The sequence below is a fragment of the Ptiloglossa arizonensis genome, chromosome 2, assembly GCF_051014685.1.
Source record: "Ptiloglossa arizonensis isolate GNS036 chromosome 2, iyPtiAriz1_principal, whole genome shotgun sequence".
In the NCBI taxonomy this organism is placed as follows: domain Eukaryota; kingdom Metazoa; phylum Arthropoda; class Insecta; order Hymenoptera; family Colletidae; genus Ptiloglossa; species Ptiloglossa arizonensis.
In genome coordinates this window covers 17736646-17753047 of record NC_135049.1, presented here as the reverse complement: position 1 = coordinate 17753047, position 16402 = coordinate 17736646, and the positions used below count along the sequence as shown (strand labels likewise).

Sequence of the window (16402 nt, the reverse complement as noted above, 5' to 3'; positions counted from 1 at the left end):
CTGTTTCTCGAAGAGTTATTCGTGAATCGTGAATTTACACACGATCGAAAAAAAGTTACCATCAGATTTCGTATCGTTGTAATTCCTCTCATCTTTGTTCGAAATTTTCACAAATTCGTGGTATCTAGTTACCAATCAATGGGTAAATCTCTTTGGAAGGTTTCTTCCCTTTAGAATATTATAAAATATTTCTTCGGCGCGTTTTCAATCTTACGTTCGTTATTGGAAACTTTCGTCTGGATACGAATTTTACACGTCTTTGATTACAAAAATTAAACCAACGATGCATAAAATCGAAAGCCTTTCTCTTTGAGGTATTTTTTATTTACCACGATCGACAAAAATTAAATCAACGATGCATCAAATCGGAAGCCTTTCTCTTTGAGGTTTTTTTTACTTACTGTGATCGACTATGGAAAATTGATTAGATTCTAACGATCGATAAGATAAATTTCAAATCGTGCGAACATTCTTTGAGAAGAGTATTTTAAACTTAAATGTATCGATTTGCGTAACAACGCGCTATTTTAATTTTGCTAACTATTCGCAATGGAACACTTATCGACGAAACATTTTTACAAATAAAGTACGCGTGCGACAATCGACTGATTCGTCGCATCGTTCTTTGTCAAAAATGTTGAGAATCCGTTGAAAAAATCACTCTTTGACGAAAGAGAGACCTTTTAGAATCGCAATGTTCTTAGCAATTCATCATCGTTCACAAGGAGTGACCCCCCATTTATTGCGTGCACGGTAATTCAGAAATAAATCAAAACTCTCTGACCAACCGCCGTGCAATAAAGTTAAAGTATCAAGTGCTAATAACCGAACAAGCAACATTTTATCGCGACATGTGCCATTGACCGAAGTGAATTTCTTTAATCGTGACCTATATTCCATTTTGGAACAGTATCTTCCCCGCTGCTTAATGCCAAGTTTCGCAAGTTTGCATTAATCTCCGTGCCAGTGAAAACAATCCGGTAATAAACTCGACGTATCTATTGCGTGTCCTTTGATAGACAAAGGAGGGAACAGTGTTCCTCTTTCAATGACGTTTCACGAAGCAGAGTATAGAGTCTCGTGAAGAGATGTTCATCGGTGAACACTTGTTCGCGTCCCACATCGTTACTAAGAGGATCTTCAACGCGAACAATCGTGCCTGACATCTTCTAAACGACATTAGTGTCTAGCGATGGGAATGATACCGAATCGTACACGTATGGATACCAACTAGTAAATTGTAATCGAACAACATCGATACCAGGCCATAAAATATAATTTGGTATCGAACGATATCGATACTAGATTTACAAAATATAATTTGGTATCGAACGATATCGATACTAGATTTACAAACTACGATTTGGTATCGAACGATATCGATACTAGATTTACAAAATATAATCTGGTATCGAACAATACTTATTTCACATCTCTACGAATCCATACACGTTCGATACTTCGCGAAAGTGTACTCATTTGACAGTCAAATATCGTTAAGTTTAAAATGGTAGCTCTTTAGATACTGTGACATCATGTTACGATGTAACACTTTAGATATTGTGAGATCATATTACGATGTAAATTATGTTACGTTAACAATGTTCGTCACTGCAACCTGTAACATTTTACAAATTCGATCGATCATCGGACGTAGAGTGAACTATACCGAGAGCAAGGCGGGTAATTAAGTAACGCAGAGGACGTACACAAGACACATAAAGTGATCTCTCTTTTAGCGAGTAAAAACAAGCCGTACCTGTACCAAAGTTAAGTACTTACGTGTATATACTTTGATGTCGAATTGTTCGAGCACCTACACCATCGGTACCTAATTGTATCAGTTCCATCGCTACTCGTCGCTCCTTTCTACTTCGAAATTCGTTGAAAAACTGAACGTTCCACCGGTGTCGGCGAAATGAAAGAACTCGAACAGCGACCTGGCCGTAATTGCTTAACAAGGCGTAGGTAGGCCCAGCACGTGGGAGGTGGCCAGGTCCACGAAATCAGCAATTCGCCGAGCCCGGGTTCTTTTTTGCCACGTTTAGCAACTAGACTGCCTGTCGCTTTCCGACGATCACCACCGGAAGGCATTGGCTGCGAACTAGCGATGAAATCGATACAATTGAACATCGATCAAAAAATATTCAACGGGAGGATATCGAAATTTTACGTACTTGGTATCAATGTTTAACGAATACTTGATCGATAACGTCTTACGTCAAAAAATATTTAACGGGAGGATATCGAAATTTTATGTACTTGGTATCAATGTTTAACGAATACTTGAGCAATCACAACATCTTACGTTAAAAAATATTTAACGGAAGAATATCAAAATTTTACGTACTTGGTATCAATGTTTAACGAATACTTGATCAATAACATCTTACGATACCAAATAGAAATCGATAACCCACTGTGAATGTATCAAAAACGATCTCTTTTAAATTTTATTTTGCAATTTTATTCGAACTTTTCGTTTCATTCGAATTTTAGTAACAACGAACGGTTTTTTGAAAAACTTTTCATTGTATATACTTACGAAAAATCCGAATATTGTCTTATTCGAGCCTATATTTTACCAGACAACTTCGCCAAATTGTCGATAATACATTTACGAAAATACAATGAAAGATTTCAACTCATTTTCGCGTCGAGGAAGATACAGAACAGTAATCGGGGACCGAGGGGAACTTTTATCGAGGGACAACCGCGACGCATCGAAATCTCGGACATTTGGTATCGATTGTACGGATTTGGTGTCATTCCCATCGCTACTAGAAACGATCGCAGCTCTCCTCGGAAGCACGTGTCTAACTCGAACTAGCATGCCCCTGTGCGTGCATTAATATCTCGAAAAAAAAAGAATCGTTCAGAGCCCAGACGGATCGAGTAAACGTGAATCTGAATGACTGACGTCGAGACCTGTCGCTATGAGAATTTAGGACGGAACTGGTTCGCGTAACCGCCATCGTGTATTACACAATGAATGAGTAACAGTTCGTTCAAGACGGGGGGTAAATTTAGATACAAATTGATGTAACGTTACTTTGTACAGTGGGGATCGTCGAATGTTTCATTCTCGATTCTTTGGTGTTCTATCAGCGTAGACAGATAGAACTTTGTTTTCCAGAGTACCGCCATTGAACACTATTCAAAGAATACAAACCTCGACAACATTTATCCAGTCTAGACAAGACGAAACATTACGCGTTAAATGTATTTATTTCGCAAAATTATAAAAACTACAAACGAGATTATGAAGATCGTCAATATTGCTTCGTGATCGTGTAACGTTGTTTGTTACTAAAATTCGAACGAAATAAAATAGAACCGTACGTGGACCAGTTAAATTCGTAAACCGGTGACAAAGAAATTCATCTGGAATCGTTCAACGTTTTCATTTGTTCTCTTTTCAATTTCTTAAGACCACCCCGATTCCACGCAACACCCTGCACAATCGATTGGAATATACTCTTTCGATACGTTGTGCCGTTTAGACTCTATGAATGTTTGTTTCGAATATTTTTCTCGGCTCGTAATACCGCTTGGAAATATTGATGCACTCACCGTCACCCGAGGGTAACTAACGAATCTCGTTGAACGAGTGACTTCAATGTGAATGAACTCGTTCTCTCTCGGTTCGTTTTCTGTTCTTCTCGTACGTAGGTGAGAATACGAAATGAGCAAGCGGGCACCACCGAGTGTTCTCCGGTTGATGTATCGTTACTTTTCGGTTGCCACACTTCGCTACGTAGTATTTATTTGGTTGCATTTACGTTTGCTGCATGTCGTACGTTTGCGAGTAAATGCAAGCGAACGGGACGACAAGAGATAGAGCACATTAATTCAGCACTTTAGATCCGGCTTGATTAATGAACGTTGTACAAACAACCGTTACAGATTAATTAAGAAATATGTACCCTGGAAGTTCGAAATTTCGACATTTCGAGGTAAAGTGTATTTACGACGAGTGGAAAAATTATATCTCTTTTAAGTGCCGCTTATTAATCATTACACGATACCTTTACATTCGATTTCTGAACACGTTGCGTGCCTTGATTTCTCGTTGAATGTAAAATACACACCCAGCGCAAATTTTATAACATTTAAGCAGCTTGTACCAATATTGTAGATAAATACGAGAAGATACTTAATTGAAGACACATTGCATAAAATAACGCTTGTCTTTCGCAAAGATGAAATATCTAAAATAGCGAAACGTACGGTCGTTGAATAAATAAATTCTTCTGTATTGAACAACGAAGAGAACTTTTGCTGTAACCCTGACGTAAAACGTTACATTGTATTATAATTTTAATCGTGCTTCGTCCTCGCTACGAGTATCGATACACGATGATACATTACGACAAATTTCCTCGACGTTCGATCGTAATCGAGATTCTTAACTCTGTCGAATAATCGTCGACCTCGATCGTGATTAACCATCGAAGAAATTAAGTTGCCCGGTTTCGAAATTTCGTTTCTTATCGATAATTCATCGTTGATTCGTTTTCGAGCGTTTGTCGAGCGTGTAGATCCTTGAAAAGTTCTCTGCTCGAAAATGCAGGAGAGTTGATCGTAGACCTCGACGAAAGAGAAGAGAACGAGAGAAGAAGTGGTACAATTTTTGCGTATTTTTTTCACACGTGTGTAACACGTATGTCACGCACACGTGGACGCGTGTAACGTCCGTTGCCCACACGTACACGCGTGTATATTCCGTTTACACGTGACGTTGGTTGATTTCAGAGAGCCGCCGGCATGTTGGTAGAAGGGTAAATAAGGCCGGTGATTCGCCCAAGGGGGTCTAACTGTCCAGATGTTGCAATTCTGCCCCGAAGGCTCCAATAACCTACTCGAGACCACTGACTCGCCTCGAACCTCAGATCGACTAGTATGACTCTTGTTCTGTTTCTTTTGATACTCTACTTTCCGACAGCTCGCGGCGCGCACACTTTGTATTTATAATACTCGCGGTATCATCGATTTCGCGAGCGACGATCAACCATCGACATATTTCCTGTTAATATTTTCACGTCGAGATCTTAGATTCTCTCTTCGTGCAATCGTTTTCTTCCATCGATTAGCCATTCTCTCGCGCGATGCTTGATCTTTTCTTTCATTGTTCACGAGGTTCCATTCGAATGATATCATTCGAATTGCTCGTTGTTCCACGTCTCGACGAAACGGGGAGAACATTCGCACGTTTCGAATATTTTCTAAGCAATGTTCGAGCGAGCTTTTTAATTTGGTTTTTTAAATATTCTTCGGTTGGAAGTTTAGTTGAATTCTGAACGTTTCGGGTCTTCCTCGGGTGTTGGAAGAATTGTAAATATAATTGGGAATTGTACAAAGGTACAAAGATTCAAGAAGGAGAATTAAAAGTTGAAGATTTTACTGCGAAGATAACGTGAATCAATTCGGTCTTGGTTCAATTATCGAAGAAAGAGGGAAAGTATAGATACGTGAGTTTGTAAATATTAACGTGAGTATGTAGCTGATTTACGAGATAAACACCTACTTAGTTACGATCTTTGTCATTGAATGTACGAACAAATTGCGCGGGGACTGATATTGTGTTGTTTTATGAAACGAACGAGGTACGGAGATTATTTGTTCCGTAATTGGTCATTATATTGTAAAATAATGACAAATTATATGTGAATTATCACAGTAACGAAGATGAGGAATTTTATTGTCACGATAAATTAATATTAAATCCGGATCTTCGGAATGACGACATTTCGATTGAGTACATTCGTTTATTTCCCAATTTTTCAATGAAATTAATAAATCGGTATGGTCGAAATTATCTCGTGCTCGATCGATCGGTTGAAAAATACATGTACCGTGTGTCTTGTAAAACAATATAAGTGAACTTGAAACGAACTTAACGTCTCCAGGTGTTCACATTTGTATTTACACAATCTGGTGTTTCTCTCGAGACTCTTTACTCTCTAAAAAAATAATTGTTACCAATTCAACGTAGTTTTCGAAATACGTATACTTATCGATTAATAAATTAGTAACTCTGTCTCGTTGAAAATAGAAAAAGATTATAAAAGAAAAAATTGAATGGTATAACAAGGCTCGTCCTACACTTCACACTTTCTTCTTAAGTGCAACATTGTACAGAAATTATATTAAATATAATATACACTTTATATATATATAAATCGATCTCTCTCTTCGTTTCTATCTTCCATTGACAAAGTGCAACAATAACCATATTAATCGTACGGCTTTGTCGGTGCTCGAATCGTATATAAAAAGAAACGAAACATCGAGTAGAAAGAAAAAACAAAATAATGTATAGAAGTAAAAATAAGTATACGTTACGGTACAAGGGCAAAGTACAGCCAGTTATTAACCTAACCTCGGATAAAATATCCTGTGTACTATTCATTTTTTGTACACTCAATCCTAATACCTGCGTACGCAGAGTAACTAGAAGTATCGAGTTGCATCGAAGAAAACACGTGGTGCAATTTAAAAGGAAAATTACTCGAACTTAAGAGGATCGAAAGATAATAGAAATATGAACCTTGTATATCGTTAAACTTCTTCTTGTACTATTTCCCTCGATCTTCGACGAGAAAGGAACTAACAACCGTTCCATTTACCTGACTCACCCGATACATGGTGTGCACCGCACGATGCACCGCACGATGCACCGCACGATGCACCGCACGATGCACCGCGAACGTTAAACAGCATAAATTCGAACCACTATTATTAACTATTACACACATTATTCGTAAGTATACAGGATGATTAACTTCACCGGGCGACCTTCAATTACTCGTAAACTGCTCGTCGCACAATCGTACGAACGTAAAATAAATTTCATTTCGAATGACGCGTGAGGCTGCATTAAGTCCGACGAACAAACTGATTATGCGGCCCGTCAATTAACAGCCAACGATGTTTAACATTTTAGAATCAGAAATGAACCATGCAGGCCTATGAATCTCCCGTTCCCAGATATTTGTACGGTAATCCTCTCGCTTCGGGATGAGCTCACTCTTATCCGATAGACAATCAACGATTGTAATTTACGAAACGAAATTCAACATTGTTCTTCGAACACCCGTAAATTCAACAGTTAAACAATACCCTTCAAGATCAGTGGAGATTAAATTACCGTGTGTTGGAAAATATTAGTTTCGCGATAGGTGTACCTTCAATTTTATTCCCAATGTACACTATTTTATCAAATTCTATTGTTACCGTGTGTTGGAAAATATTAATTTCACGATAGGTGTACCTTCGATTTTATTCCCAATGTTCACTATTTTATCAAATTTAGTTGTTACCGTGTGTGTTGGAAAATATTAGTTTCAGGATAGGTGTACCTTCAATTTTATTCCCAATGTTCACTATTTTATTAGATTTAGTTGTTACCGTGTGCTGGAAAATATTAATTTCACGATAGGTGTAACTTCAATTTTATTCCCAAAGTTCACTATTTTATCAAATTTAGTTGTTACCGTGTGTTGGAAAATATTAATTTTACGATAGGTGTACCTTCAATTTTATCCTCGAAGTTCGCTATTTTGTTAAATTCTGTTGTAAGAAAAACTGATCGGCTCGTTAAAAGAAAAAAAATACAAAGTCGAAGAATACCTGTTTCGCGAGAAGAGATACTATAATCAGTTTTTTAGGCTCTTTCGAATCGAAATATCGGAGGTAAAATAAATCGAATCGAACCAGTAGTATCGGTGACAATTTAAGCGATCGAGTTATGTCGTTTAACCGGTAAGGACGTTACGTATTCGAACGTTACGGAGAGAAGAAGAAAGGCCGTGAATAAAGGAAACTGACGACGAAAAAGAATCGAAAGGGAGAAAAAAAGAGAGGGAAGTCGTCGCCCATCATTCGAATGCAAATCGCAGGTTTCCCGCCCTGCATTATGCGTCATTTGTCGCATACGAACGACAAATCGTTAAAGACGCGGCGAAGGCAATGTTGCTCAATCGTGTCGTAAAATACGAAATGCGAGAAATAAAAGAAGAAGAAGAAAAAAAGGAGACAAAATTGCAATGGAGTTTCACACGTTTGTGTCCGCTCCCGTGGAACGCACGATTAAACAATCACGAGACTCGAACGTGTTGAATTTAATTAATTTTACCTAGCGATACGAATCGCCAACGTCGATCAATATTGGTAAAAAACAAAAACGTGGATTCGATGGAAAGATTGCATACAAATATTAAAAAATAAAAGAGTGCGTTTAAAAATTATTCCATTTGTCTAAAACGTGTTGAGTAAGTTTCCTTCACGATTGTCGATAATAACTTCTAAGAGATGGAAGAAGAGAACGATTGCAAATACAAATTGAAAAAAATGAAGGAGTGCGTTTAAAAATTATTCCATTTGTCTAAAACGTGTTCGGTGGGTTTACTTTACGATTCTCGATAATAACTTCTAAGAGATGGAAGAAGAGGACGATTGCATAAATCATTTTTGTAAATATTTTCGTCGTACTTTTTTTTCGTATACGACAGTCGTGTCGTACCCCCATTACCGTGGATACTCGAGATAATGGGGGTCACAACCGTCGCGGATAAAAGAGCAGGATGAAAATATGAAAAAAAGAAAAGAAAGAGAGAGAAAAAAATGATTTATGTAATAATTTTTTTTCTACCTCTTTACCCCTTAATTTTTGTTATTATTTTCATCGCTTGGATCGCTTCGGTTTCTTCTGTGTTATTAACACGTAATAAGGAGTCGAGCAAGTTTTCTGCAGACTTGACCTCTTCGGGGAAACAGAGGAATACCGATCGTCCGACAACGAAACGTTTAAACTTACAAAGCCTGGCGGATAATCGAATTGAAAAGATTTTTTTATCCCGGATAATCGAGCCACGGATAATCGAGGTCCCTACCCGTGCCTTATGATTAATGCCGTGCTACGAAATCGTTTATATTCGAGGCGCATCCGAACGATTTTATGACGACACTAATGGGGTTAATGCAGTTCCTTCGTTTTAACACGGACTTTGAATATTCTTCGGAGTTATTAAACTGTCACGATAAAAAATAGTATCATTACTGGCTTTATGGAAACTGTAATGAAAATCCGTATACACAGGATGCGTTATTTAAACGGTCGCGCCTAAATCTTCACGCTGCTTCTATATACACGAAACAATTGTTCGAGATTAGGTTGAACGTTTCCCAAAATGTTACCTCTTGCGTTTAAAAACTGTTTTCTTTGTCTAAAATATGCTCGGTAAACCTCCTTCATGATTCTCGACAGTGATTTCTAACAACCCCTTTAATTTCTACTATTAGTAATAAATATTTTCCTATTTCTCATATATAGGAACAAAGTCTACAAATTTTATTTCAATATTTGATTTCCTCAATCTCTACCATTCTTAAAAAAATATTTCTCTACTTTTCACACTGTAGAAACAAAGCTCGCAAGAATTGTTTCAATTTTCTTCATCTTCTTTCACAAGTGTCGATCAGAGGGATGTGATTATTATTAATCGGTATAGGAACAAAGTCTACAAACTATATTTCAATATATTATTTCCTCAATCTCTACCATTCTTAAAAAAATATTTCTCTACTTTTCACACTACAGAAACAAAGCTCGCAAAAATTCTTTCAATTTTCTCCATCTTCTTTCACAAGTGTCGATCAGAGGGATGCGATTATTATTAATCGATATAGGAACAAATTCTACAAACTATATTTCAATATATTATTTCCTCGATCTTTACCATTCTTAAAAAAATATTTCTCTACTTTCCACACTACAGAAACAAAGCTCGCAAAAATTCTTTCAATTTTCTCCATCTTTTTTCACGAGTGTCGATCAGAGGGATGCGTTTCTTATCAATCGGTGCAAATGATAATTCACTCTGCTGCACCCTCGATTACATCGCATCCAATTTTGGGGAAAAGGGGGGTTACTCGATTCGGTAGAAAGAGATATATTTTCAACACTGTCGAGTCGTATAAAATAAAAAAAGGGGGGCGCGTAACGTCGTAACACCTGCGACCCAAGTAACGTCATCACACGTGACGCACCGCGGTGCATCAGATAAGCCACGTTTCGATTGCACAATTCGAAGTGCAAATTCCCCAACTAGCTGGATAATTAACGCGAGCCACCATTTGTCGCGTTTGTTGGATCGATTGTGCATTATGCGCAGGTGAGTACCACGCGATGCTTAATGGTTTCCGTGAGAAACACACCGATAATCTTTCCGCGTAATTTCTTAACAATACCGTGTAATAGCGGCGCGTGCGAGGGAACACGGTGCCCACGTAAAGTGAGCATTATCTTATTCAAGAGGAAAACGAACGCTCGCGAACTAAGAACGTCTGTCGAGTTGACGAGTGAATCATAAAGACTTAACGCACGCTCGTAGAAAGGAGACTCGGCGCATTTTTTCATCACCCTTTGCGCACGAACGGTACAAACTTGATGGAATATTCCAACATTTATTGCAAAAGTATCCCACTTGTGTATCACATTTTACGAGCAACAATAGAATGGCAAGACGATCGAACGACTCGAGTGTCAGCCACTGTACGTACACTGTCGTCTACAAGTTATCGAACGGTTCTCCGATTCGAAAGATGCAAATTAAGATGCATCGCGTTCGATCGCACAAATTACTATTTTATTTGAAAATATACAACGCGCGGAACGAGTGATACGGCGATTTAAAAACGAAAAATGGATAAGAATGTTGCGAGAAATTCGAGAAGAAATTATTCCAAGGAACAGGAAGAAATAAAAAATTCCACAGCGATAATTTCTAAACACAGATCACCGATCGATTTTCAATCGTTCACCAACGATTCGTGAAATCCTCGACGCTCGATTTACAAATACCCTGCGTGGCGAGGTGTTCGTAATCGTTAGTTACGGTTTCGCAATGTCAATTTGTTCTTATTTTGTACTCGTCGTGTGTACTTATGCTCGGGAGTGTACACGTGCACACGAGTCGTGTCGTTTGGTTCTCTGTTTGAAATTCTTCGAGAAAATCACCCCGGGGCGAGAGAGACGTTACAGAAAATGTCATACACGTTTCAGAGTTGGTCCGAGATTATGTCAATATTATCGCGATCGGTTGCGTATCGCGAGCATCGAAACGTTCCAGAAATCGTTGCAACGATTTCCTTTCTTTGATTCGTTGGCGAACAGTTTCCCAGTTCGGCTTAAAATTCGCGATAAAATCGATCATGTCGTAACAACCGCATAGCCTTCAGCAAATATTAGAGTCATCTTGCTGGAGGCCTTTTGGGAGGCCTATGAGAGACCGCTCCCTTGTCTCGGAGTCGTTGTGCAACGTGATCCACGAGCGAAAGATCATTGTCCCGCACGATCGTGCGCGAGCGTTGCAGCTCGTGTGCAAGTTGTGCACCCTAATTATGCGGGCACGGTGCAAGGCAACGCCATTGTCTGTGAATTTTACGAGCGCGAATTTGTTTCTTGTAATAATACCCGGTTAAATCAATGCTCGCCGGCAAACGAGTATTTCCATTTCGTCTCTCGCACTCCCCGCTCGTCGATACATCATTTTGGTAACGCGACGCGTTCCGAATAATTTAAATTTCCCGCTCTTCACGCTCCCACGGTGATCGCGGTATCCAGAGTATCGCATCATAGTTTCCGTAATTGAAGAGAAAATACATATACTCGAATTGTATTTCGTGCAGGTATTGAAAGCTTAAGAAAATTATGAAATTTGTCGTTTTTAGTCGAAGATTATAGATTCTTCGATTTCTTTAGTTTCTTTGATCGAAGTTCTAGATTCTTAAGTTTCTCGAGCAGTATGGATTTTAATCAAATTTCAACGTTTCAGTTGTAATTATATACATTATTAGAATACTATATATTGAAAATATATATATATATATATATTTTTAATCAAATTTCATTTGAAATCTCATCGTTTCGAGCTATGTCAGACCTCTACATCTGGGGAGTAATTGCATACATTCTCTAAAAAAGTGTCTTAAACGTAATACACATAATTGAAAATCATTAAGATAAATTAAGTTACAATATTATCGCATACGTAAATTGTAAAAATTGTAAAGTGCTCGAGATAAGAAACGGTTTTGTAAATAACCAAAAAAAAAAAACACTCGACAGATTTCAAGTGTACGTTCACCGTACCGTGTAACTGTAAATAATTTTAAGTCACTGTTTAATCGTCTATCCCGAGCAAAAAAGGAAACGAAACACGTTCGTCGAGGAATTTGAAATATCTTTAAGCCCCTCCTCGTTTCTCTTTAACGCGTGAATTAACGCGCAAACGATGCGTCTACTCGTGAATTTTCGACGTAAAAAATCGATTAAGTTTCGATCGTGCAGGACACGCACGACATCACAATGAATCTCTAAGATCGGTAATTCGTTCGAAGCAAACGAGATCAGAAACGTACTCGCGAGCGTGCAACGAACGTGTCCGGAGGCTGTGGGTCACAAGAGCCCGAGGGAACGAAGTCTACGAACTAATTCGAGATTCTACGTTATTCGAGAAACGTACGATTCACTCGCGAGACGACTGGAAAACAGTCGGTACGGTTTTATTCGAACGATGTTTCCTCGAGAGTTATTCCACGAAACGAGACGACCTAACTGTATCCCAAAAACGTAGTAAACGCGAACGAAGCAGGTTCTTAGAGATTCATTGTGACGTCACTCTATGGTCAGATCGTCCGATAAATTCGTGCGGTCATTGTGTCGTAAGAAATTTCTTCCGATAACAATTGCCCTTCTACTCGCTGCTATGTCGTACACCATTCGATAGTTTTTGTTTTCTCGCGTCAGAATCGTTCTGGAAGTTTTCACATCGCGTGAAAGAGCCTGAGAGCGATAAACAACGATAAAGTTTTAGATCGAAAACTGTAGAATTTCGAGTAAACGAGAATCACCCATATTCGTTGATCCATGGGTTCGTTTACGATTTCAAGAATTCCGAAATCGTTAAAAATATTCACGATGTTTACGTCGAGGCACGTGTTGCTGCAAAAACGGCGCAAAAATGGTTCACACGGTTCATGAAAGGGCAACTTTTCCATTCTCTTCCATTCCCTTTCACAATTATGCGAAACTACGAAACAGGTTCCAAAATGAATTCGAATCCCCCTCGCCGAAATATCCTCGAATTCTTCGAACATGGATTTCAAAAATGGTCAATGATCGGGAAGAAATAAACGCGTTGGAAAATATACATAAAACGGATCGAACTTTATCGCGCGTGTTTCTTAAAGTGAAAATGTTACATTTATCGAATTTATTGGACAACCTGAAACACGTCCGATCGAAAGTTAATCGATTTTAAATGTCGAAAATTGACCGACGGGTAATTTACAACCGTTTCCAGTTTAATTAGAAGGTTAATGAGAACTGAGAGAAACGTTTCGTAACGTGTAATTAGAACTAGTATTTCGAGGAACGTTGTCACGAATCAGGTCCGTTGCGATGTTACTCCGAAACAATTTGTCGATATTAATGTTCCACAGGTCCGAGATCGTTCCCTCGGCCAAAACGCAGTGCGTCGACCTCGTTTCGGGCCCCGTTTCGTCCCACAAATCTTCAAAGTTAACGATTTTCAGCGCGTGCCCGTTTCTCGAAGTTGTTTCGCCACCTGTAAATCCCATCGTACGTCTACGGTATCTAGACACATTGCAGAATTAATAATTCAAGATTAACGCGAGATAAGCGGCACCGTGTAGGGACGCGCGGGCTGGGAGGTGGTTACAGAAGAGGGCGTACCGGCAGAAAAGTTTTATCAAGGTGCAAGTCGCCGAATAAAACCCGGACTTCGTTTATTGCTCTTCTTGGAACAACCGAGTCCGCGTACGAAGGTCAGGCAGGCGAAAAGAGAAGCAACACCTTCCCCCTTTGTACCTTTTCGCGCGGTACGGTGTTGGCCATTAGGTACGGGCGAGATTTTTACCTCTGTAAAAGTTTCGAACGAGGAATCGTCGAATAAAAATTCGAATTACTAAATCGAATGTATCGTTATGAACGAACCGAAATTCAATTGTACCATCGAATCAACGTTTCGAGGAAATTTAAAAATTTGAATTATCTTCGTGGAGTATTGTAGAATTGCAAGCAAGATTTTTACCTCTGTAAAAGTTTCGAACGAGGAATCGTCGAATAAAAATTGGAATTACTAAATCGAATGTATCGTTATGAACGAACCGAAATTCAACTGTACCATCGACATGACGTTTCGAGTGAATTTTTAAATTTGAATTATTATTCATGGAGTATTATACGCCGTAGGAAAATTACACCGTATAAAAACCACGAGCACAGATACATTTTATTCGTACAATGAATAAACATTTATTCGTTCGTTTGAATCGAACATTATCGAGATAATTTCGTAACTAGTCCGAATAAAACGTATTACGCTATCTAGATAAAAAGCATCAATTAAAATCGCAACCAGATAGGATTCTTCGGTCGGGGCACAAGGTCGCGGTTCAGTTCACCGCGGAGTACGCATGCGCGCGCGCGATCGCGAGAACCGAATTTTTGCAGGCGGTGCATCGTGCCGCCGCTAGTTTCAAAGCGAACCCTTGGCTCTGTAATTGCCGCTCTCGCGCATCTCGATTAAAAGGAGTGCCACGCGTCGCTCGTGCTCGATCTTATAATTAATAAAATCAATTAATCGATATCTTGGCGTGCGATCTCACGAAGCACCGTCGGAATTTATGCCGAGGGAGCGATGGGTGTACCGCGACAGCCGCGAATAAAAAAAAAAACAGAGAATTTTACCAACGAAATGGAAGAAGAAGCAGAAGAAGAAGAAGAAGAAGAAGAAGTTTAAGAAAAGGAGGAGAAGAAAGAACAAGAACAAGAGCAAGAAGAGAGGAAAAACGAACGAGCCGAGAAGATGGGGTTGCGTAATCGCGGCAACTCGTCCGCGCATGTGTGCTGATCGCCCGGGGCGAACCGAGACCTTGCCGACGTGCATGAGAACTGGGCCGTGCCAGGCCCCACCGGACCCTGCCGCCATCAGCCCGATTCTACCGGACTCAAATCGGACCGGCCACCGATCTGGACAGCATTTACACTTCCCTCTGTCTCTCTCTCTCTCTTTTTCCTCCTTAACCCTCGTTTTTCTCCCTTTTGATCCTGGTTATCGAGTAGATACCTTTGCGCGTTTTTCATCGCTAACTTGTTCGAGTAACCCTCGCTGTATTCAGAGTACAAGGGAATACGTGAAGTATACTATCTGCTAGGTTGTTCGATAAGTTTTGTCCTTTTTTCCATTGTGAAAAAATACCACGATAATTCGACTTTGAACAAGTGTACGATCTTAATATAAATATAGGAATGAGTCGAGAGATCTACACGAAACTTCACATATGTTCATTGAAACAGTATCGTCTTTAGAAAAGTAAAACGATGAACCTAATAGCTCCGACAAAACTGATCGAGCAACCTGTTATACAAATATAATAGATTACATTTTTGTTATATATATTTTCTGTCACTTTTTTCAGAAGTAAAAAAGATAAAACTTGGAGTTTTCGAAAACCTCGAGTAGACAGATTTGGAGATTTCTCATCGAGAAATTTTGGTACACCTGAGCCTCGTGCAACGCGGTACTTGGACTCGTACGATCTTAAACACTGGATGTTCCTTTTGCGAACATAGTCATCTCCATCTAAGACCTTGATTTCTCCGGAGATACATGTATTCGGGGCACGGTGGTTATTAGGAAATCGGTCATACCGCGGGACAAATTTACGATCATTTTATCAACGCGTACATCGACCGACCGTGCCCAGGAGCTTACGAAATTTGATTTAGAATTTGGTAGATTTTTTCCCGGCACCGATCCCGGTTACATCGACCGAATTTTAGAACGCCAGCTCCTATCTCCGTCACGTAATGTACGCGCACGCGACCCGATTCCCGAGAAAAAGGATTAAATCTTACCAGTTTACGCGTCTAGAAAGCCGATAGGGATCTCCACCGAATCGAAAATCACCAGAAATATTTCGTCGACTGTTCCAGAATGTTTACAGGAATTTAACGGAATTTATCTCAAGGAACGAAGTTAGTTCGACGTACAGGGTGGCCCGGAATGGGTGATACGTGCGAACGTGACCCCGATTTCCTTTGGAACGTAAACAGTTGTTCAGTTAAAAATTGTTGAATTCGGATGGGAAGGAACGATTGACTTTCCTTGTTCGTTTGGACATGTCTTCATCGGATTATTACTTATTCAAGAGTTTGCAAAATCATTTCGTTGAAACGAAGTTGAGAAACATTGACACTGCCGGATGGTGGCTGACCGAATTCTTCTAAAAGATTTTTATAAAATCCCTTAAGAGATCTAGAATCCTTTGTACGGGGCAAATCAGTGTCAGATATTCCAAATTCTATGTTTCA

At 39.3% G+C, this 16402-nt stretch overlaps 1 protein-coding gene across 4 annotated transcripts in view; it reads left to right on the top strand.

Annotated features, from left to right (window-relative positions):
- Positions 1 to 16402, top strand: part of LOC143143657 (aquaporin AQPAn.G) — a 71320-nt gene that overhangs the window by 49686 nt on the left and 5232 nt on the right. The window lies entirely within an intron of this gene.